The 22633-nt window shown below is 39.1% G+C and overlaps 2 pseudogenes; both read right to left on the bottom strand.

Annotated features, from left to right (window-relative positions):
• Positions 1-42: 42 nt before the first annotated feature.
• On the bottom strand, positions 43-2208 carry LOC142433267 (PDZ domain-containing protein 11-like; annotated as a pseudogene).
• Positions 2209-15939: 13731 nt separating this feature from the next.
• Positions 15940-16942, bottom strand: LOC142436596 (serine/threonine-protein phosphatase PP1-gamma catalytic subunit pseudogene; annotated as a pseudogene).
• Between the last annotated feature and the right edge of the window lie 5691 nt (positions 16943-22633).

Below are 22633 nucleotides of genomic sequence, written 5' to 3'. Positions count from 1 at the left end.
ACATTTTGTTTGCATTTGACTGTGCTTAATACAGAAGCTTACCTAGAAAACTAGGTAACATAAAGTATAAGTTAGTAGAGTTTGGGCACTGCTGTGGGCTTCTCCTAACCCCTCTCCCCTATGCTGGAAGGAGCTGAGAGTTGAGTGTCTCTGGGACCTAGCCAGCTTGTCCAGGTAGATTCTACATGGAAGGCTGTGAATTGGAACTCTCCAGTGCACCATCTTCTCCTTTGGGTGATGTTAATTTTAGGGAAAGAAGTGAATGCACATACTTATTTCACAGGCTACCTTCAGAATTTCAACAGCATTGCTTTGTTCAATGTTTTGGAATGCCACATCATTCACAGCTAAGACTTGGTCTCCTTCCTGAAGTCCTGCTCCATGTGCATCAACATCAGGAATCATATTGGAGATGAAGATGCCTAACTGGGACACCTTTCCTCCTTTGACCTTAAGTTAAATCACAAAGGAGCTCCAGGAAGTTTATTTAAAATGAGGCAAAACCTGAGTCAGCTCATTGTTGTAGTCTAGGTGGTAAACCCTGTGTTAGCCAAAGTTGACTACAGAAACAAAATCTTAGACACTCATATGTATATAATTTTGTATTAAGAAAACATCCCAGCCCAATCCAGATCAAGTCCAAAAGTCGGTTATTAGCCCATATGTCCGATACCAGTCTGTCAATTCCACTTTAAATTCATGAAACACATGTGATGACACCAAATGCAGGAAGATCACAGGCCAGTGGGTGGTAAGGCTTGTTGATCCAGTGGCGTTGGAAGCATCTCAGCATCGGCTTGGGTTGCCACATGGCTCCTCCAGCTCCAGGGCTCAGGCAATATCCATGTAGTTCCATGTGGCTTGTCAACAGGAATGTCAAGCAAAGAGATTGTGTGTCCTACTGTGGGGCACGGGTGTGCAACTGCTAGAATCAGCAGAGTAAAATTAAAACAGTCTGTATGAAAGCCAGGGTTTGAGGTAGGCCTAGGTTTCAGTTTCAGTCTCAGTTTCAGTTTCAAGTGATCCACCTAACCAATGGGACATCGCCCGACATCGCCTGATCCAATCTAAGCAATGGGACCCATAGTCTGACATCGCCTGCTCTGACCTAACCAATGGGACACATTGCCTGATGACTCCTTAGCCAACAGAGTTGGAGTGACAGCCCACCAGTGACCGACCAATCAGCAAAGCAGGTGTGAACCTACTCACCAATCACCACTGGACAATGCTGGCGCCAGAAGTTTTCTCCAATAAGTTTAAAGAACAGCAACCCTGGACTGCCCCCTTGTCTCTGGGGCTATGAAAGCCCAGATAAGAAAGAGCTCGGGATTGATTCCCTTTTGGACACTGGGTTCTCGCTGTGCCCAGCAGTGGAGGTAGGAGGCCCTAGCATGAGCTAGCTAATAAACTCCTTTTGCTGCTTTTGCATCTCAACTGGTTGCATTCTTCCCTGTGCCCAAGGTAAGCTCGCCTTCCTTCCCTGAATCTAACACTACTTCCAGGGAGGAAGACAGGAGTTCCCAGAATCCTCAGGAGAAGGTCATGCTTACAAGCAGGCCTCGGTAGAATCCACTGCTATAGTTTGTTGTGCCAGCCTGGCCGATAAACACAAGTAGGATTAACTGAAGGGCAGAGGGATATATGGCTCAGTGAGCCTCACCTTGGTTGTTCTGTGCCTCAGTTTAAAGGGGTACACTACCTGTGGGATGCCTAGCCTGTGGACTGTGTCGCTGTAAATTGAGGTCCCTTTAAGCCTGCATGATTGGAATGTTCATCTCTGGAGCTGGGGACCGACATTGATGACAGTTGGGGACCTGCCTTGCTGTTTGCTACCTGGGTATATATAGCCCAGCTCTCTCTACAGAAAAGGACTGGCAACTGGCAGCTCTCAAGTCTTGAAGGACTGCTAGTGTCTCACTGCTTTATAATTTAACTGTTAATTTCTTGTATTATCTATCTGTATATAATTTAACAGTTCATTTCTTGAATTATATAGCTATCTTTATAAATATATTTATATATAATTACTAGCAATCTGGTTTGTCTCTCTAGAGAACCCTGTCCAATACATCCACCTTTTCCTCAAGTTGCCAGGAGATTATGTAATTGTCACACCATCTCATGAAGTGGTATCCAAGTTTGGGAATACTTATAGGCAGGCAGGAAAACCACAGGAAACTGGCTGTCCGTTTCTGGCAAGGCCATACAATCCAGCCTCCGCCAACACAGACACTTCCCTGATTTTGTTTGTATTTGTTGAACCTAGTGAACAAGTCATAAAAATTGATCCAAGTGATCATTGTGTTACTCTGCAAGGGGAAAGTGGAATTACCATACCACATACTTGACATGCTTCTGAAAAGCATGTATGGTTCTCCCTTTATGGGTGTAAGATTGTAGAGTCAATCAGGATAAAAGCAATAGTCTAGAATTGTTCATTTCTGGAAAAGTGATCATTTTTCTTCTATTACTTTCTGTAGTTTTCTTATAGTGGAACTGTATCTGGGATTTGGATTTAACAGTCAATTGAGGGGTGCCTAATTCCCTTATATATTTTCTCACCTACAATTTCTAGCAAAGGAGAGCAAGTCAAAACCTGTATTATTGTGCTTAAAACATCAGTCTGGTGTCTACTCTTCTAATTGAGTGGTATCATTGCTAAACTGATGGTTAAATATGTGGACAATCACCTTTAATATATAACCATAGACACTTAAACAGACCAGGGAGGCTGAAGTGTTTCTTTTGCCAAAAGTAGTAGGTCAAAAAATGAAATGTTTAAGTCTCTTAACATTGCACAGCTGGAGAACTGGCAACAACATTGGTGGATAGTCCTCAAGCGGGACCTGTACAATATCCTGCATCAATCTGGGGTGTACACACATACGATCTCAAGAGAAACCAACTGGCAAACAAGTTAGGGAGTAAGAACAAGGCGAAGCTGAGATGTGAATGAAGCAGGCTTGTTGACTGATCATCACTTCATGATATCAAAAACGTACCTTCTCTGGGGAATGCAAATGTTATGCGTATATATTTATGCTTAATGTCAGGCTTTAAAGTAGTGGGAAGGCAAAACCTTTGTTGGACTCAAACCACAAAACAAGCCTCACTGTCATGAGATCCATTCTGAACCATGTTCAAATAGCAATCCAGTATACTATCTCTGAATTTGAATTTTGATAGCAGTGATTTGGTTTTTAGTTTTGAAAGCAGCATATTATGTAAAATCAAGAAAAACAAGCATTTCCTTTCTTGATTTTCAAGACTATGTATTTGAAATAATAATATTGATTCTATTTTTGTCATTCCAAAGGAATAATAGCAAATCATGCCCAAAGACATGTAATACAAGTTTCAAATGGGTCCCGATAAATATTATTCAGGCATTAGCAAGTAAGAAGGAAGATGTTATTGCAGGTGCCTGGTTTTTTTTGTTTTTTGTTTTTTTTTAAACAGTCAGGGTTTGAAGCATAGCTGCAGTTCTTAAACACAGGGTGACATTCTTGCTATTAGACATTCCCTAGGTGGTTTTAGATCATGGCCACCAAATGCACAACAGAATGAAATATGGCACAATTGTGTGCGACCCTCAAAATTAGTGCTAGGTTTGGGTCCATTCCTGCAGCCAATGAGCCTGTTTTGTTTGCTGGCTTCTTGTCTTTTGCTGAACCTCTAGACTGCTAAGAAGAAAGTCCTTTTTCAAGGATGGGGTTCCTCCTGCTAATGTGTACAAAATTCCCTAGACCAAGTCTCAAAATCCTCGCTTCTAAGGAACATAATGGCAGTGATTCCGCTAAGATAGGTTGAATTGTTCTTCTGAAAATACTTGGTCATTTCAATATTCTTTAGCAATACCATAGTTTGAAACCTACATTGTTACCTTGTCTTCCTTGTTAATTGTGCAATACAATTAAGTGTCCACTACTTGTCTGTCCATTTGTGATACTGTGGTGGTTTGGGAGCTGCTGTGAAGATGGGACTGACTCTGTAGCATTTAATAACAAAAACATATTTTTTTTGAATCGTCAGCCTTTATAAGCATTTCTTAAAAGAAGATGGAAAGAACTAGCCAGTGTTTCACCATTTCACAAGAGGAGTTCATATGCTCTCCACGGGAGCCAGATTAAATGGTGCTGAAGGAAGGAGCTGCAGCTGCACCAGAGGCATTAGCCCCAAACAAGACTTCAGGGACTGATCGGATACCAATTAAAGTGTTTCAACAATCTGCAGCAGTACCGAAAGCCCTAATGCATCTATTTCAGAAAAATTGGAAGACAGCTAGCTTACAGGAAGAGAGGCATATTTGTATACATTCCAAAGCTAAATGACCCAACAGAACGCTCAAATTATAGAATCATACCACTGAGATCACATACCAGTACAATTTTGCTGAAGATCATCTACCGGTAGTTGCAGCTGTGTATCAACAGGTTTCTGCCAGAGTTCAGAAGAGATGTGAAACAAAGGATACCATTGCTGATGTCAGAGGGATCTTGGCTGAAACCAGAGAAGAGAAGAAAGATTTTCTCTTGTGTTTTATTTGCTAGGCCAAATAATTCTAATATTAGACGATAACACACTATGGATAACCTTAAGAAGAATGGGAATTCCAGAAGACTTCTATGTGCTCCTGTGAAACTTGAACGTGGATGCAGAGCCAGTTTTTTGAACAGAGCAAGACTTTGCATGGTTGACATCAAGAAAAGTGTGTGTCAGGGTCCCATCCTTTCACCATACATTTTCAAAGCTGAAAAAAATACCAGAAAATATGAAGAATGAAGTATCAAAATTGGAGACAAGATTATTAACACCTCAGATTTACAGAGAACACAACCTTGCCTGCTGAAAATGAGGAGCACTTGAGAACTTGCTTATGAAGAATCGAGATTTTGGTTTGGTAACCCAAATCCTCACAACTGGATTAATAGGTAAAATCATGATAAATGGATAAAAGGTTGAAGTCATCAAGGGTTTTGTCTTGCTTGGACCCCCAATTAATGCTTCTTAATATCATTAAAGAGAAGCAATACATCAGCAGTCAAGAAATTAAAAGACCTGTTTAATTAGGTAAGTCTGCTTCACAAGGCCTCTTTAGACTATTTAGAGACAAAATATGATTTTGATGACAGAAGTGTGCCTGACGCAAGTCATAGCATTTTCAGTTGCCTCATCTGCATGTGAAATTTGCACATTGAATAAGAAAGACCAAAGAAGAATCAATGCTTTGAGGTTGTGGTGCTGACAGACAATATTGAAAATACCATGGATTGCTAAAAGGACAAACAGATCTCTTTTGGAAGAAATACGGCCAGAGTGCCTTAGAGGCAAGGATGTCAAGACTCAGTCTTATATGTTTTGGCTATGTTGTCAGGATAGAATAGTTCTTGGAGAAGGACATCATGCTTGAAAAAGGGGAGGGGCAGCAAAAAAGAGGGAGGCCCTGTGGCAGTTACATTATCTCCTGTTAACTTGAGCAAAGGGTGGAATCTAACCTGTCAATCAGGTAATAGCCAATGAGGCATCTGTGTGGGCATGACCTTCCCCTAAGGATTCTGGGAACTCCTGTCTTCCTCCTTGGAGGTGGGACAAACTCTCTGCTTGGCATTCCTGTTGATAAGCTACATGGAGCTACACTGATATCCAGAGCCCCGGAGCTGGAGGAAGCACTCAGAGACCCATGCCAGTGAGAAGATGCTTCCACAGTAACTGGATCCAACAGCCTTTCCACCCACTGGCCTATGATCTTCCTGTATTCAGTGTCATTGCATGTTTTGCATGATTCTGAAGAGAAATTTATAGACTGGTTCAGACATACGGGCTAATATCAGACTGTTTTCAGACATACGGGCTAATATCCGACTGTTTTCAGACATACGGGCTAATATCAGACTTATGGACTTGATCTGGACTGGGGTGGGATGTTTTCTTAATATACTACTGCTCTTTGCTATAAAGCTCTATCTTATATACATATGAGTGTCTATGCATTTGTTTCTCTAGTCAACCCAGACTGCCACAGGTCCTCGAGAAGATGGTTCAACACTGGCTGCAACAATGAGATCAAGCATAAGAACAGTTTTGGGTTGGCTAAGGACTGGGCAGTGTTTCGTTGTTAGAACTGACTCAATGGTACCTAACAGCAATACTCTTTACAGCATTATTTATAATTTGTTGATTCAAACACAATGTACTGACTTTGCTTAACCAATTAATCACACGTAAACAATATGGAGAAGTTGGTAGAATTCTCTGATATTTTCATCATTAGCTTTTGTGTTTAGTCCATAAATTTAAATTATAGTTGTATTAATTGGATTTCCTTGAAGGTAGATAAATATATTCCTATCACAAACAGCACGGTACTTCAAGACAGATCTCAAAATGTTTGTTTAGATAATGAATGCACAACCATTTCTTTTGATTGTGACATTCCACATGATGGCGAAACATAAGATTTTCTGATTCAAAGGGGTAATACTAGTCTATTCCACCTCACTTACACCTACTATATTCATCTTTATGTGATCCATTTCGTTTTTGACCACTTTTGATTTTCTTACATCACACTTCCTACATTCTAAGTTCTGATTATTAATACATTTCTGTAGCTGTTTCTTCTAGTGGTGAGCTGGGCCCCATTAGCAGATCCAAATTCTGAGGATTTGACTCCCACAGGCTTTACTCCATTCATGTCACCATGGTTGACTCCACTTTGAAAAATAGCTCCTCCTAACACAGTTCAAGTGCCTTCCAACCAGAAGAACTCACCCACTGGCACTTACTGGGACACATGCCTATTCCATTCATTAGATCTTTAGTAGCTGACAATGTTTCTATTGAATTCAGCTGAGTGTAAAACTGTACCTGGCCACTCTAAGTGTCTCCCTTCCATGTTTCTTGCTCACAGACTCTTTCCAACTCCCACACCTTACCACATGGGCCAAAAGTCTCCCCTGTGGTCAAAGACCACATCACCCCCTTTATTCAAGCTTGCCAGGCATGGAATCAAGGGTATATTTGTCCATGCCTCCTTTGTGTCAGGGTTACTCTCCCCAGCCTTGGAATAGCCTGGTGACCGCACTGCCCAATAAAGCCTATTACTTAATCCTTATGTTACAGCCCTAAATTTTTGATCATGTGGTACCAAAGTACAAGAGGGTGCAGCACCTGGCCGACAACACCTCTCTCTTGGATCAATTGGCCTTTCATGCCTCCCCTCCCAGACCTGCCAGAGTGGGTTTCTTCTAGGGACTTTCTCTGCTTGTCATTATAGACTCTGAATCCACACACCAGCTGATTCTGGGTGAGTGTGTTTTTTTTTTTTTGGTTCCTTTCTAGAGTCCTGTACCATCTTTCTGTGGCCTTTTGGAAAGGTCCCAATCACAAAGTCCTGGTATCAGGTCAAAGAACTCTTAAGGCCCTGGGCTTGGGTGGCACTCATTAGGGGGTGGGGGATTGCCTTCCTGACCTGCTGTCCTCCTCTAATCCAGAAACTAATGGACTCAAAGAGGATGCTCTCTGTGCCCATTTCAATCCTGGGTAGCTCAAATTTCAGTCACACTACCACCACTACCACTAAGGGAAGCACCCGATCTAAGCTGCCCCAAAGCTTGCCTCTGGGGTGCCTACTCACTAATCTTAAACCTCTAGGTCTAAACCCAGTTATTAGGCCTAAATGCTTAATTTTATTTTGCAACCAGATTTGGCCTCAACACAAATGAGACAATAATTCAAAATAGCCACAAATTAATATCTGCGACCTTGATTATTTCTGTCAACATAATGGCAAGTTCCTAGAAGTTCCTTATGTACAGGTCTTTTTCTAACTTTGCTCCCTCCCTCATGTCTTCCAGTAATTCTCCTCCACCCAACTCCTGTTGGCTCAGGAGAAGCTGCTCCCCGACAATGACTCTTCCTTAGATCCTTCCAAAAATGTCCCTCTGCTCACTTGCACCTGCCGCACCCCCACCTTCTTACAACCCCCCCCCACCTTCTTATAACCCTCTCCACCTTCTTATAACCCTCCCCACCTTCTTATAACCCTCCCCACCTTCTTATAACCCTCCCCACCTTCTTATAACCCTCCCCACCTTCTTACAACCCTCCCCACCTTCTTATAACCCTCCCCACCTTCTTACAACCCTCCCCACCTTCTTATAACCCTCCCCACCTTCTTACAACCCTCCCCCCTTTTCTTCGTCATCACCATCTTTGCTCCTGTACTTCAGCTTCTACACTATACCCCCCTGCCACCATTGTCTCCACTCCACACAAGTTCATGCACATTCCTTCCCTACTCAAAAGCCTTTTCTATAAATATATTAAAAAATGTCCACCTTTAGACCCTTCCCCCTTCTCCATCTCCATGAGGTGGCAGGGGCTGAGGGACTTGTTAGAGTACATATCCCTTTTTCTATTTCTGACTTTTCGGTTCTTAAAAAACATCTGGGGCCCTTCTCATCTAACCTGGACACTTATATTAAAGAGTTCAAATATCTCACTCAGTTACGACTTCACCTGGCATGACATTTGTATTATTTTTACAGTTAGTCTATCCCGCAAAGACAGAGAGAGTCTGGGTAGCAGCCCAGCAGAGAGGCAACGGAAACCATGCCTGGGACCAAATTAAACCACTGGACTCTGATGCAGTTCCCCTGACAAGACCTTTAATGGAGTTATCAACTCAGATATGGGGATCACATTCTCTGAGATGATATGTTTATGTCCTTCATTGAAGGCTTACAAAAGATGTCTAATACAGCAGTCAATTATAAAAGATTAGAGAAATCCTTCAAGACTCAAAAAAATCCTGCCCAGTTTTATCCTGCCTTTTGGAGGCTTTTCATAAGTTCACCAGGGTTGATCCTTCAACACTAGCCAGCACCACTTTACTTCATTGACACTTTATCTCACAGACAGCTCCTGACATCAAGAAAAAGCTTTAAAAAACTTGAGTATGGTCCTCAAACTCCTCAACAAGACATTCTCAATATGACCTTTAAGGTTTTCAATAGCAGGAAGGAACAGGAAAAACTGGATAAACTACAAAGGAATAAAGCTAAGTATCAGATGCTGGCTAACGCTCTACAACACTCTCAGACTGCAGGTTATTAAACCCAATGGACTCTTAGAGCCGTTGACTCCACTGTCTTGCCTATTTATCCTGTCGTTCTCAACCCTTGCACTCTGTTTTCCACTGTCCCACCCAATAGTACTCATTAACATGAGGAACGCCTTCCACCAACTCATCCTCGGTCCTCGATTGTGGAAACCCAGCTCAAAAGGGAAAATTTTAATATATTTCAGGAGGGGTTAAATTTATCCCCCAGCTCTGAAGTAATTAAACAATTTGCAGATGGTTTGGAGGGGCTCAACCAACATGCTCCACTTCAAAGCATTTTGCATAGTGTTGGCTGTTGTAGCCTTATTGTGCTACTCTTATTCATAATCTTTGTCCTTACAATCGCATGCTGCTTCTATAGAAAGCTAAGGCATATAAAAAAATCTTCCACATAAAATAGAAGGGGGAAAGGTGGGAAACAGGAATGGGAAGAATATGCAGGAACACATGTGTGCCTCCACCCATTGAACCTACATGTATCTGTACATGGTTAGGTTCCAACTCCTAAAGCACTTGCTAAACCATGCCCAGACAGGACATTGATAAACCTTTCACTGCTCTTGTCCAGCATGAAGCAGTTACAAAAGATGAGACATTCTGCCTTATACCCTGTTATTAAAAGGCAGGGATAATGAGTCCAGCTGAGTGTAAGACTATCTTGGCCATTCCAAGCATCTCCCTCACATGCTTCTGGCTCACAGACTCTCTCCACTCCCCATACCTTCCTCACACATCAATGCCTCCTGTGCAGGTCAAAGGCCACATCACACCCTTTATTCAATCAGGGGAATGGATATAAGGTGCTCTGCCAGTCCCAACACAAAGCGCTACCCCAAGGGTATATTTTCCATGCCTCCTTTGTGTTGCGGGTCCTTCTACCCATCCTGGGAGGAGCCCAGCAGACTGCACTTCCTTTTACAGCTGTTACTTGATACCCAGGTTTGGGCCCATATTTTTCTATCAGTTTCCATGCTACGCATAAAGTTTTCAATAACTACTACCTTTGAAGTGAGCAGCCAATTCCTTCTTCATTGTCTGTTCTTGGTCTAGAAGCTCTGCTGAAACCTGTTCACTTTAGATGCCCTCACAGGCATTTAAAACACCAGTAACATAGCTTCCAGCATCACAGAAACACACACCCAAGCCACCATAGCAATACAAACAGACAGACACCTGGTTGGGAAGAAAATGGTAGATTTCTTTAATTTCTCTGTCATCTTAGTGATTGGTATGTGAATTTATATAATGTTATAATAATTAGACTTCTTTGTAGTTATATAGATATTATTATATCACAGATGTTATTGTACTTCAAAACATATTTTGAAATGTTCTATTGCTGATAAATGGAATTCTATTATAGGAATTTATCATTTTTGGCCTTGTAAGCCATATGATTGTCTGACTCATTATGCAAATACCAGTCAATTTCTGCTTACTAATTCCTAGGTTATTCTGTTTTATGTGTTTCATATTTACGATTTCTAATTTTCCTAGATTCATGCTTGTGGATTCAATATTGTAATTATTAATTGTGCTTGCAGCTGGTGTGGTATATGGATATTGAAAAATAGCAACAGTACAAGACAAAAACAAAGTACAAAGAACCTCCTAACAGTCATTCTGTTATCTTGTAATGTGTTAATTTCTTGATATTTCAGTGTCACCATTGATTTAGAGAAAAATTATACCTTGTATATTGGGACAAGGTAATTACTTATTGTTTAGAAAGTGTTTGAGATATTACAAAGAATTTATGTAATATGATTTATAACTAAATTATCTTCCAGTAAATAAATGCAAATATGAAATGTTGAGTCATGTTGGACTCGACAGAAAGTATGTTTATCAATATGAAATAAAGTGTTTCTCTATTATTCTAATCAAAGTTTTATTTTCTACAGTGGTCTTTTTTATATATACTTGTCTCAATTGAAACAAAGGAATTTATTTTAAAATCCCCCAGTTCTTCAATAGGAGTTGGATTGCGTCTCAAATAAGATAAAATAACTTTGATACTACTCACATATACACATGATCATTAATAGGCAAGCTCAGTAGCTATTTTGCCAATATGAAAGCTAAAATCTAAAGTTCCTTATATAGGAATGAGTCTTCACACCTGTTCCATTATGGTAATTAAAGGGTAGAAGTTTTAGGAGTATATTGATCACAGAAAGAAGCATCAAAAGCCAAGGCTGATGTCAAATCAAAGCCCAAGGTTAGATGGATTTTTCTATATTTAGATTCAACATTGATGTTATCTAGAAGGTAAGGGCTCACTACAAGCTCCAAATAATGAGCTAAGGTTTTTATGCGCTATTTTTATTTTAGCATAAAATATAACACAATGTATTAAAGCAAAATATAGTGCCATTAAAATAAATGTAAACAAAAGTATCTTTTAATTACTGAAAATGTGAAAGGTTTTTGTTTTGTTTTTCCTGCTATCTGCCTGTACTTATCACCGAGGAGTATAGCCTCACATAAAAAGTCATCATGTTTCTCTTGTCATGCTCAGCCCTGAATTCTATTTTATTATTATTTCTTCATGTTTTATACAACTGGACTAATTTGTACTTATTGGTAGCAAACATTATAAATAATAACACATGTTATTTTATTCCTTTCATGCAGTCTCTCTCTCTCAACAGCAGAAATGCTTTCTCTAGCCTTTCTTCTTTGGAATGCATGGATGCCACAAACTATTAATGAGTTAAGCTGTTAACAGGTTGGGGGTTCAAGTCTGTCTAGTGGTGCCTTTAAAGAAATGATAGGCAAGTGAAATGCAAAAAAATCAACCATTGAAAATTCAACCATTGAGGAGCACAGTTCAACTCTGTCATGATTGGTGTTACACAAGTCTTATTGAAAGTAGGTGTTTTGATTTTGATTTTTTCCCCTTTCTCTTCTTTCTTTCAGACACTTCACTTTATACAGATTGCTTTTTAAATATTAGGAATTAAAGACCAATGAAATTATAAGAAGTAGTTGTCATCTATGAACAAGTGTGAAGCATTGACTCTGATAGTAAGCCTGGAAGAAATGATATGGGTATCACTTTTGATCTGTTTTATTTACACTAAGGGGGAAGGAGAATTCAACTCCATGTCACCAGATAGTGATTTCCATGACACAGAAATCAGACATGCCTCCATCCTGGTACTCCTTTTTACATTGTTCTGACAACTGTCGATCCTATGGTCCTCTACTCAGCTGTGTTCAATAATCCTCTGTAATAGGCACCCTGATCCTAGAGATAATACTTTTGATTATGAGGGTTTATTAGGGAAATTAACAGGCTGCCCCAACTCAGGAAGAGGATGCAATAAAGACCAGAATTATTTTTCTGCCTTTCAACCATGTTGACAGGTATGTCTCTCTCTGAAAATTGGTCTCTCAGCCAGGTAGTCCCTTGCCCTTCACATTGCTCAAGTAAGTGCTTCAAAGCTCCTTTATCTCTGATAAATGCCTGAAGAGCATCCCTCTCTGCAAGTTAATCTACTGCCTGGAGGCCCTCAACCTTATTGGACCTAAGGCTCTGCCCTAGGAAGCCTGCCAGGGTGCCTCACGGTCTCCGTTCCCATAGCTGGTTTCTATTCATGGTGCCTCCTGCACCGCTTCTCTACACAAGGGTGCTGGCTGAGTGTGGCTCTCATTCCTGTTCGTCATAGGATACTCTGTTATTGCTTCTGAGAGATTGCTTCCTTTACACCCAATGGAATGGCAAAACCAACCGATCTCTTATTGTCCTCTACACCTGATATGCATGCTCTCACCCAGTGGGAGTTACAAAGGCCATGGATAGAAAAGGCATGCTAAGTACTTTTACTTCATTCTAAGCATACTAAAAATACCAAATATTTAAGTAGCATTTTTACAAGAAAATGTTACTTAAACGTAGATATTCCACCTCCTAATTAACCGAATATTCTTGTGTTTGCATCTGGTTTCATATTTGGACATTTCAATTTCTTCTTTTTTAAATCATTTTATGCGGGGTTGGGGTCATACAACGTTTATCACAATCCATATATACATCCATGTGTCAAGCACATTTGTACATTTCTTTTAATGACCTTGATGCTATTTATTCCATAGGCACCAACAGACAAAATATTTAACATATATATATAATTTAAATATCAGCTTGTATCTCTGGAAATGGTTGTGAAAGTAAAAAATGAATGCATATATATTTAATAAGTATTTTTTTTATTTTTTTTTTATTTTTCACTCTGATCTTTAATATACAACAATTCAACTGATTTATATACATTGGATCTTATAGCTTGCTACATTGCCAAAATTTTCAATTATTTCTAGCAATTTTTTTTTCTTCTTTTACATTTTATTAGGGACTCCAACAACTCTTACCACAATCCATACATATACATACATCAATTGTACAAAGCACACCCATACACTCCCTGTCCCAATCACTCTCAAGGCATTTGCTCTTCACCTAAGCCCCTTGCATCAGGTCCTCCTTTTTTCCCCCCCTCCCTCCCTTTTCCCCCCTCCCTCATATGCCCTTGGTAATTTATACCTCGTTATTTTGTCATATCTTGCCCTATTTGGGGTCTCCCTTCCCCCCTTCTCTGCTGTCCCTCTCCCAGGGAAGAGGTCACATGTGGCTCCTTGTAATCAGTTCCCCCTTTCCAACCCACTCACCCTCCACTCTCCCAGCATCGTCCCTCACGCCCTTGGTCCTGGAGGTATCATCCACCCTGGATTCCCTGTATCTCCAACCCTCATATGTACCAGTGTACAGCCTCTGTCCTATCCAGCCCTGCGAGGTAGAATTCGGATCATGGTAGTTGGGGGGAGGAAGCATCCAGGATCTGGGGGAAAGCTGTGTTCTTCATCGATACTACCTCACACCCTAATTAACCCATCTCCTCTCCTAAGCCCCTCTATGAGGGGATCTCCATTGGCTGATATCTTTTTCTCATGAAAAATGAATTCATTAGCATAGGAATACATTTGACTAAAGATTTAACTTCATTTTTTCCAATGTGTTGTTATGAATTCTATGTTCATGTATTTTGAACTTTTTAACAAGTACTTTTGGTATGATTGAATTGTATACTCTGGCCAATTAGAACCAGATCATATTCTGATTATCCATAATGTCATCAGCTGCCTGGAAAGTTTTTTTTTTAATTTAAGGGTGCAAAGAATGGAGATAGACATATAAGGATGATGAAAATAATTACATATATATAATAGATAAATGCACTGATTTCAATCTATCCAGCTATCTTTATTCTACTTCTATCTAATTTTCAAATCAGCTTTGCTCATATAGGTTAGACTATCTTATAGTCTAGGATAGTAAAATAAAATCTTCAGCTCTAAGTATTATTCAACCTTTTCTTAAAGAAACTATGGTTATTTTAAAAAGTTTCATGAGCAATAATGATTATACAGTTAAGCTTGGCCTTCTTTGGAGACAGAGTTTTTATTATCAAACTTCTGATGGTTACAACCGTGTGAAAAGGTCTCAAGTGTAATGAATCCATGAAGATTCAGAGACAGGCAACCTGTTGTGTGGATGAGGGTCATTGCTGTATCTTCCAAAGTGTCATGAAAAAGTCAATTGCTCCATTGAAATGACACATCAGTACAGCCCTAAGCATATTACTATGCATATTACTTCACACATGGTTGTGATGTCTGGGAACTCTGTCTTTGGTTGCTTGAATATATCCCAGGGAGCAATTAAATGTCATATTCCCCTGAAACCAGTAGTCCTTTTATGGCTTAAAATGATTAGGGCACTGAGTAGGGAAAGAAAAATTATATCTACTCTGGGAATATTAATGAATCAACATGAAAATGTATAGGACACTATAAGTTGAAAGAGACTTGATTGACAGTGACGTTTTCTTAAGTTTATGAAAGATAAATTACATTTGCTGATTCAGGTAGCTTAAAATAGAAATTGTGAAGAAAAATATTTGTAAAATAAAAATATGTTACATAACTTTTAGTTGCCCAATGATTGTGAAATTAATCAAGTTTATGAACGAAGTAGAGATATGACAGAGTTGACTTGATAATGACATAATTAAAACTCTGGTTCTAATGAGTTGAATGATTAAAATTGTTTTCTTACTATTGAAAATATTAATAAATGTGACAATAAGTTATACAAAATAAATCCGACAATATCAATTTTTTAAAATAATGGCTTTAATTGTCATTGTAAGTATATGATAAGGGAAACGTGTGCTTTAATTAAATATACATCATCATACCAGAGATGCTGGCAAGGTTGAAGGTTACTCCTAATATGTTGATAACCATAAAAACCAGTTTGTACATGAAAAGACAATGAAGAAAAAAGTAATCCCTATGAAACAAATTAAAAACAAAACAAGTTCACAGTGGTTTATATCAACAGTATGCATTTTATGACAATGACATAGATTCATGTACAGATTCAGAGCACCCTAGGGCTCTCTTTATGCCCTAAAGAAAACGCATTTACATTATGCACGGGTTGTACGAGTTGGGGATGGGGGAAAATCAACTGTCTCCACCCTTAAGACAGGCCAAATTGTCCTGGGTGTAAGCAGCTTTAACGCCATTATTCAATTTGTTTGCAAAAGGACTAGAGAATTTAAAAACCAAACAAATTCTTTCTCTTGGGAGTGGAGAGGGGCTTTCATTTGTTGCTATAACCAGCAAATGATGTTCAGTCATCAAAAATGGGGGGAGGGCCCACTAACACAGATCTATTTGAGCAAGCTGACCAGTACACGTTGCAGTTTCAGAAAGGAAAGTTATATACTCTGTGGTACAAGTCCCAACTAGGCAGTGTCAAAAGGACATCTATTTCTTGGCTTGCTTTGTGATCATACCCCTTGGTGGTGTGACGGGTCTAGTGGCACTCGGCTTCTTTTTCTCTGCCGGCTTTAAAATCTGAAAAGAGCACATCAGCGTCTCATCCACACTCATCATGGCACCAGCATTGTCAAACTCTCCACAGTAATTGGGGGCCGAAAACAGAGTGACCAACTGCCTCTTGGCAAAAAATTCATATCCATCTTCAACCACCTGATGGGCTCTAAAATAAGATCCAAATCATGCTTATGAAGAAATTTTGCAACCACTTCCGCACCAAATGTGAAGGACACTCCTCTGTCGTTTTCACCCCAGCCTAAGACGTCTTTATCGGGGTCAGACCACAAAAGATCACAAAGGAGACCTTGATCGGGTACATCAGTTGGTCGCATAATTCGCCGAATCTGCTCCATAGATTGAAGATCTGGTGACAAACCTCCATGACAGCAGAATATTTTCTCATCCACAATGGCGGCTATCGGCAAACAGTTAAAGCAGTCTGTAAACGTTTTCCAGAGTTTAATATTGTATTTTCTTTTACATTCATCATAAAATCCATAAATTCTATTGACGAAGGCACATTCATGGTTCCCCCTGAGAAGAAAAATGTTCTCCGGGTATTTTATTTTGTAGGCCAGTAAGAGACAGATAGTCTCCAAGGACTGCTTCGCTTCCCCCGGTCTACGTAGTCCCCAAGAAATAGGTAGTTGCTTTCTGGTGGGAAACCACCGTACTCAAAGAGTCGAAGCAAATCATAGTACTGCCCATGGATGTCACCACATATTTTGAGTGGCGCTTCAAAGTTCCAGCAGGATAGGCTGACTGAGAAAGATCTCCCGAGACTTTAAGCACAGACCCCTGATTTCATTCTCCTGGAGTTGGACATTCTTCCCAGGCTTGGACCCTCTCACTTCCAGCAGCCGTTGGATGATGCTGTAGATGTAGTTTATCTATATCCGCCATTGCCGTCCCACCGCCTACCCTCCCGCAGCGGCGCCGCCGCCACGGGACTCACGCCTCCTTCCCACGCCATGAGCACAGAGGCGGTGGTGGCGGAGGTGGCAGCAGCTGGGCGGGTCGGGGGGGGGGGGTGGGGGCGGGCCGCCCCCCACAGCCGCCCCCCCCCCCCAGCCGCCCCACTCCCTGCTTCCTCCTTCACTCCCCACTGGAACCATGAGAAGCGACAATATCAATTTTAGAGGCAATTATTAGTTACCTTTAAAACCATTTCCTCCATCATTCTCTCATAGATCAGCATCCAGAATTGTGAGTCAGATGAGCATTCCTTTTTCCTCTTTGATAATTGACTAATTTTGTTTTGTTCATTTTTAGAGATCATATGAAGATATACTTAAAAAATTGAAGATCGAGTTTTACACAGCACATCATTGACTTAATCTTTAGACCAATTCTGTAACTCCCAATTTATAACTTATTATTGCTCTGAGCTATGTACAGCTATCTTCCAGGGTTATATTTTTTTGAAAATTTGTCATAGAAGTCTGTGACACAAACTGTCAGCTTGGTATGGAACAATCTCAGGTTCTCTCATTAATATTAAACATCCGGGAGAGAATGTGTTGCAGAAATACGCATTTATTTTAAGAATTAAGTCATTCATATATTGCTATTGACATAAAATTGAAATCATATTAAGAATACATGAATGATGAAGGAGTATATTCAGTATTCTCAGAGTCAATGACAAAGATGGATCCAAAGGAAAAGTACATTATCTCAAAATATGAAAGTACTCAGATATTGTTATCAAAATTATAAAGCAATGAAAATAAAGTTACTGTGACCATCTATTATTGTTACTAATGAGCATCAAAGGGATTGTAATAAAAAAATTAGTGTCAATCATCTCAAGAGAATAAAATGGAATAGCTAAATGGTTTTATGTCAACGGACACAAGAATAATGTAGGTGTAAATTCTGACCCTTGTACCCAGTTTATAATGACATTTTATTATACTTTACATAAAAGTCAGAAATATGAAGAAACAAAAATGTCAGATCCTTGTCTTTCTTTCTATCTGAAGACTCCTTATGCAGAACAGAGACACAACATCGTGACAGGGTAAGATCTACTCACGGAGCTCAAGAGAACTGCAACTCCCTTTTCTGCTATTTTCCCCTTCTCCTGTGACACAAAAACTAGAGGCGGTTTCCACTTCTCTCTATGCCTCAACTCAAAGATAATCCTTGGAAGTCAAACATTGGGATATATATATATATATATATATATATATATATATATATATATCCAGTTTTCTCACCTTCTTTTCACTTTGGATATATTTCTGTTCATTTGAAGTATGAGCAGTTTTATTTGAGAAAAAATCCACTTGAGTGCAAAAGAAACTGAAACCATTTTGTTAGACATCTGACTAGAGGAGTTGAACTTTAATATGTTGCTACACCATGTGGAATATGTTGTAATTATTAAATAATGTGGATATCAAGGCAAAAGTAATGTCTGAAGCCAACCAGTAAACTAATAACTAATATTTTATAGTACTTAAAGATTAGTAATAAACATTATTTTTATTATAATTTTAAAATAGGAACATTAATCTCAGAGGCATATAGTAATTTCCTTAGCGTCATGCACGTATTGGGAAGCAGAGTTATAGATGTGTCTAAAACAAAGGATTTGTTTTATATAAATCATGTTCCACTAGCACTATATAGCATTAACTAATAAGACATGTTGAGGTAGTTAGTCATTGTGCCAACCTGGACGATAAACACATGTGGGGTTAATTGAAAGGCAGGGGGATAAATAGCTCAGTGAGCCTCACCTTTCAAGTTCTCAGGTGTCTTGCTTTGTGATGGTCAGACCAGGGTGCAGCTGCCTTAGCCAGTTCCCTGCTTCAGCTGGCAAGGCTCACTTCCTGAGGAGAAGCCACATGGACCTACCCTGATGCAGGCCTGGGTGCTAGAGCAGCCGTATGGAAACCCCTGCCAGCACTGAGATGTTTACACATTCACTGACTATGCTTTCCTCCTGCAGTCAAACTCCTTGCATGTGTTTTGTGAGGTGGAGGAGGACTTTGTGGATTGGTGTTGGACATATGGGTTAATGGGTTAATGTTGGACTTGCAGGCTTGGGCAGCACTAGGTTGGGATATTTTCTTGATGAACACTTAACCTTTATATAAAACTCTCTCATACAGGAGTTTCTGTGGATTTGTTTCTCTAAAGTACCTAGACGAACACACATGTATTACATAAATAAGACTTGAATTTAATAATGTGTGATTGTCAATGTTTCTAGCACCTAGTAATTACATGCAAGGAAGTTAATATATGTTTTGTGAAAAGTGAATGGATTCCAAATTTTAAAATGTAAGATTTACCTTGAAAATATGTTAAGAATCAACAATCCTAACCCTAAACACCAAATTCTTTAATTAATATGCCATGCTTATTATTTTTAATTACAGGCAACATTTTATTTTATCCTTTTCTCTCTTCCATTCTCCTCTTGTCTTTTTCTTCTTATTGTGTTGCTTACCAATTTTACTCTTCCTTCTAATTATTCATTTTCAATGAATCTAGTAAGAAATAGATCTTATACTACATTAGGAAAATAAAGCAAACAAATGCAATATTACCATTATTCGGGTAGAAGTAAGTATATGATGGATTTCATTAAATAAAGAATGACTAAACATGGTTCCATATGCTTCAGAGCCAGTTTTGCGCATGACAGCACTCTTAGATCAGTTTATCTAGGTTGAAAAGTTTTAATCTCGCTAGTCTAAAATTTTCTCATTTGTAAAATGAGAATCATAACAATATCTCCATCAAAAATATCTTGTGCTTATTAAGATAATTATTAAACTATGGGAAATGTACGACCACTCAGTTTTCAATTTGTGATGCTTTGGTGGCTTCCTTATGGTTGTGATTCTAGGAGGTAGTCCATTGGTCTTTCAAATATAGCACGGTTATCCAAGGGGAGTGAGTTCAGCAAAATGTCCAGACCTAAGGAAGCAAAGAAGAAGGAATATGGTGTCCACTTTTGAGACTTTATCAACTAAAACCATTATTAGTAGTGAGGTCAGATATAGTTGCAGAAGTGGACACACCCCTCAGGTGGAATGACACTCCAAATACAACAGGGGAAGTGTCGTTTTCTCACAGTGGAGCCAACCTCAGTGCGGTGAATGGAGTAAAGCTTAGAACCTTCGTGTGCAAATCTAGTACAACTCACAATGAGAAGAAAGAGCAATAGGCATTCATTAATTATCACGACAAAGAATGCGTGGTATATAAAAATTACAATATATACTGGAATTTAAAAAAATGAAATTGAACACATAAATATCTACATCCTAGACATCAGTGAGCTGAAAAAGATTAACATGGGATGTTTTGAGTCAGATAATCATAAGGCTTATTTTGCTAAGAATGAAGAATTCAAAAGAAATGTGGTCACATTCATTTCCAAAATGACCATCTCATGATCTATCTTAAAGCACAGTGCTGACTGTGATAGGATGGTTGATCCCAGCCTAACATAGATAATATCTAGACTGTAACAAAGAAATTCACTAATTACAACCATTATTCATATTTAACATCTTACCACTAGAGTTAGTGATAAAGAAATTTAATAATTGAACCAAAATTTCAGTTTGTAATTAATCTACTATGCTATGAAGGTGCATTGATAATTATTAGAGATTGGAATGTGAAACTTTTAAACAAAAGGGTAGGGTCAATGGTTGTACCAAAATGTCTTCAGTCAAAGAAACTGAGCAGGAGATCACGAAATAGAATTGTGTCAAGTCAAGAATTTCTTCATCACCAAACCTTTAGACAACATAAATGGTTTCTATACACAGGAGCCCATCACTTGTTTGTCGAGTTGCCATACTGTGCTGGTTTGTGGGTTGCTACGATGCTAGAAACTGTATCCTGGGCATTTCAAATACACACGGTGAACAGGCTTCAGCAGAGCTTCCAAACCAACAACAGCTATACATAAAAAACAAGCTGTCCATTTCCCCCCTGAAAACCTTATAAATAGGAGGGAACATTATCAGATATAGTGCTTAAAGATATGTCCCTCAGGTGGAAGGCACTCAAAGGATGACTAAAGAAGCGCTCCCTTTTCAAAGTCGGGTCAAACTTGAAGATGTAGTGTGTTAGGCTGGGTTCTAGAGAAACCAATCCTGAGACACTAATATATTTATAAGGACGAGCTTTCTATCAAGAAGTAACTATATATTGAGAAAACATCCCAGCCCAGTCTAACTTAACCCCATAATTCCAGTACTAGGCCATCATAAGTCCCTCTTCAGACTCATGCAGTCAGAAATAATGATGCGGAATCCAGGACTATCACAGCTTGGTGGGTGCAAAATCTTGTGGATTCAGTGGTGGTGAAAACATCAGGTCTCAGAGGGAACTGCCTGCAGGAAAGTGAGGGCAGAGAGAAAAAGGGGGTTCCCAAGGCCCTCCTTATGAGAATGCTACTCCCACAAGGGAGCACCATCAGTCTGTGACCGGATTAACAGTTTGAATACCATCCCTACAATTTTATATGTCTTTAATGTGATATGAAATTATATAACTACCACACATGGATAGAGTAAAGCATTCTGAGCCTTCATTTGTTGATGAAGTATGACTCAAAAAAGAGATACAATAGGTATTAATAATGATTGAAACTTGGGATGTGCAAAGTATGAATCTAGAAAAATTGGAAGTAGTCACAATTGAAATGGGCTGGTATTGATCACTTTAATTCAGATAATTACAAAGTTACTATACTGAGAATTACAAATTCATCATCTAAAAGCGTATTTCAAGATCTATCTTGAAGTACAATGCTGTCTGAGACAGGTTATCTATAAGAATATAAAGGAATCTGTCAATTCAACTGCTATTAGAATTTACACATTAACGACTGAAGCTACTGATGAAGAAATTGAAGAATTCTGCCATCTTTTTTAGTGTGAAATTGATTAAATGTACATTAAAGGTACACTGATAATTATTGGTGGTCGGAAAGCAAATGTTGAAAAAAGGGGAAGGAATAGTAATTAAACATATGATCTGGGTGATGGTAAAGAAGTTGAATATCACATGATAGAATTTTGTAAGACTAACAATTTTCTTTATCTCAATTACTTTTTTAACGACACTAAAGGGAAGTCTATATATGGACTTTTCCAGATTAGATGCACAAAAACCAAATTGACTGCATCTGTGGGAAGAGACAATGGAGAAGTTCAAAATAAGCAACCCAAATGAGGTCAAAAACAGATTGTTGAGCAGACCATCAATCTGCTCATATATAAGTTTAAGGTGAAGTTGAAACAATTTTACATGTGCCAAAACATGACCTTGAGGATATCCCACCTGAATTCTGACAATATTTCAAGGATAGATTTGACTCACTGAACACTAATGATAGAATGCCTGATGAGCTATGGCATCCAGAAGAACATCCATCATGAGAGAAAAAGGTCACTGTAAGTCAGGTGAGAGAGAAGATCCAAGTGGATGTCGGAGGAGACCCTGACACTCTCTTGATCATGGGCCATCTAAAGCAAATGGAAGATAAGATATGATAATATCAAAGAGCTGAACATAAAATGTCAAATGGCACCTCAAGAAGACATGGTAAAGTAT

The sequence above is a fragment of the Tenrec ecaudatus genome, chromosome 1 (genome assembly GCF_050624435.1).
Source record: "Tenrec ecaudatus isolate mTenEca1 chromosome 1, mTenEca1.hap1, whole genome shotgun sequence".
Classification (NCBI taxonomy): Eukaryota; Metazoa; Chordata; class Mammalia; order Afrosoricida; family Tenrecidae; genus Tenrec; species Tenrec ecaudatus.
This window is presented reverse-complemented; position numbering and strand designations above follow the sequence as displayed.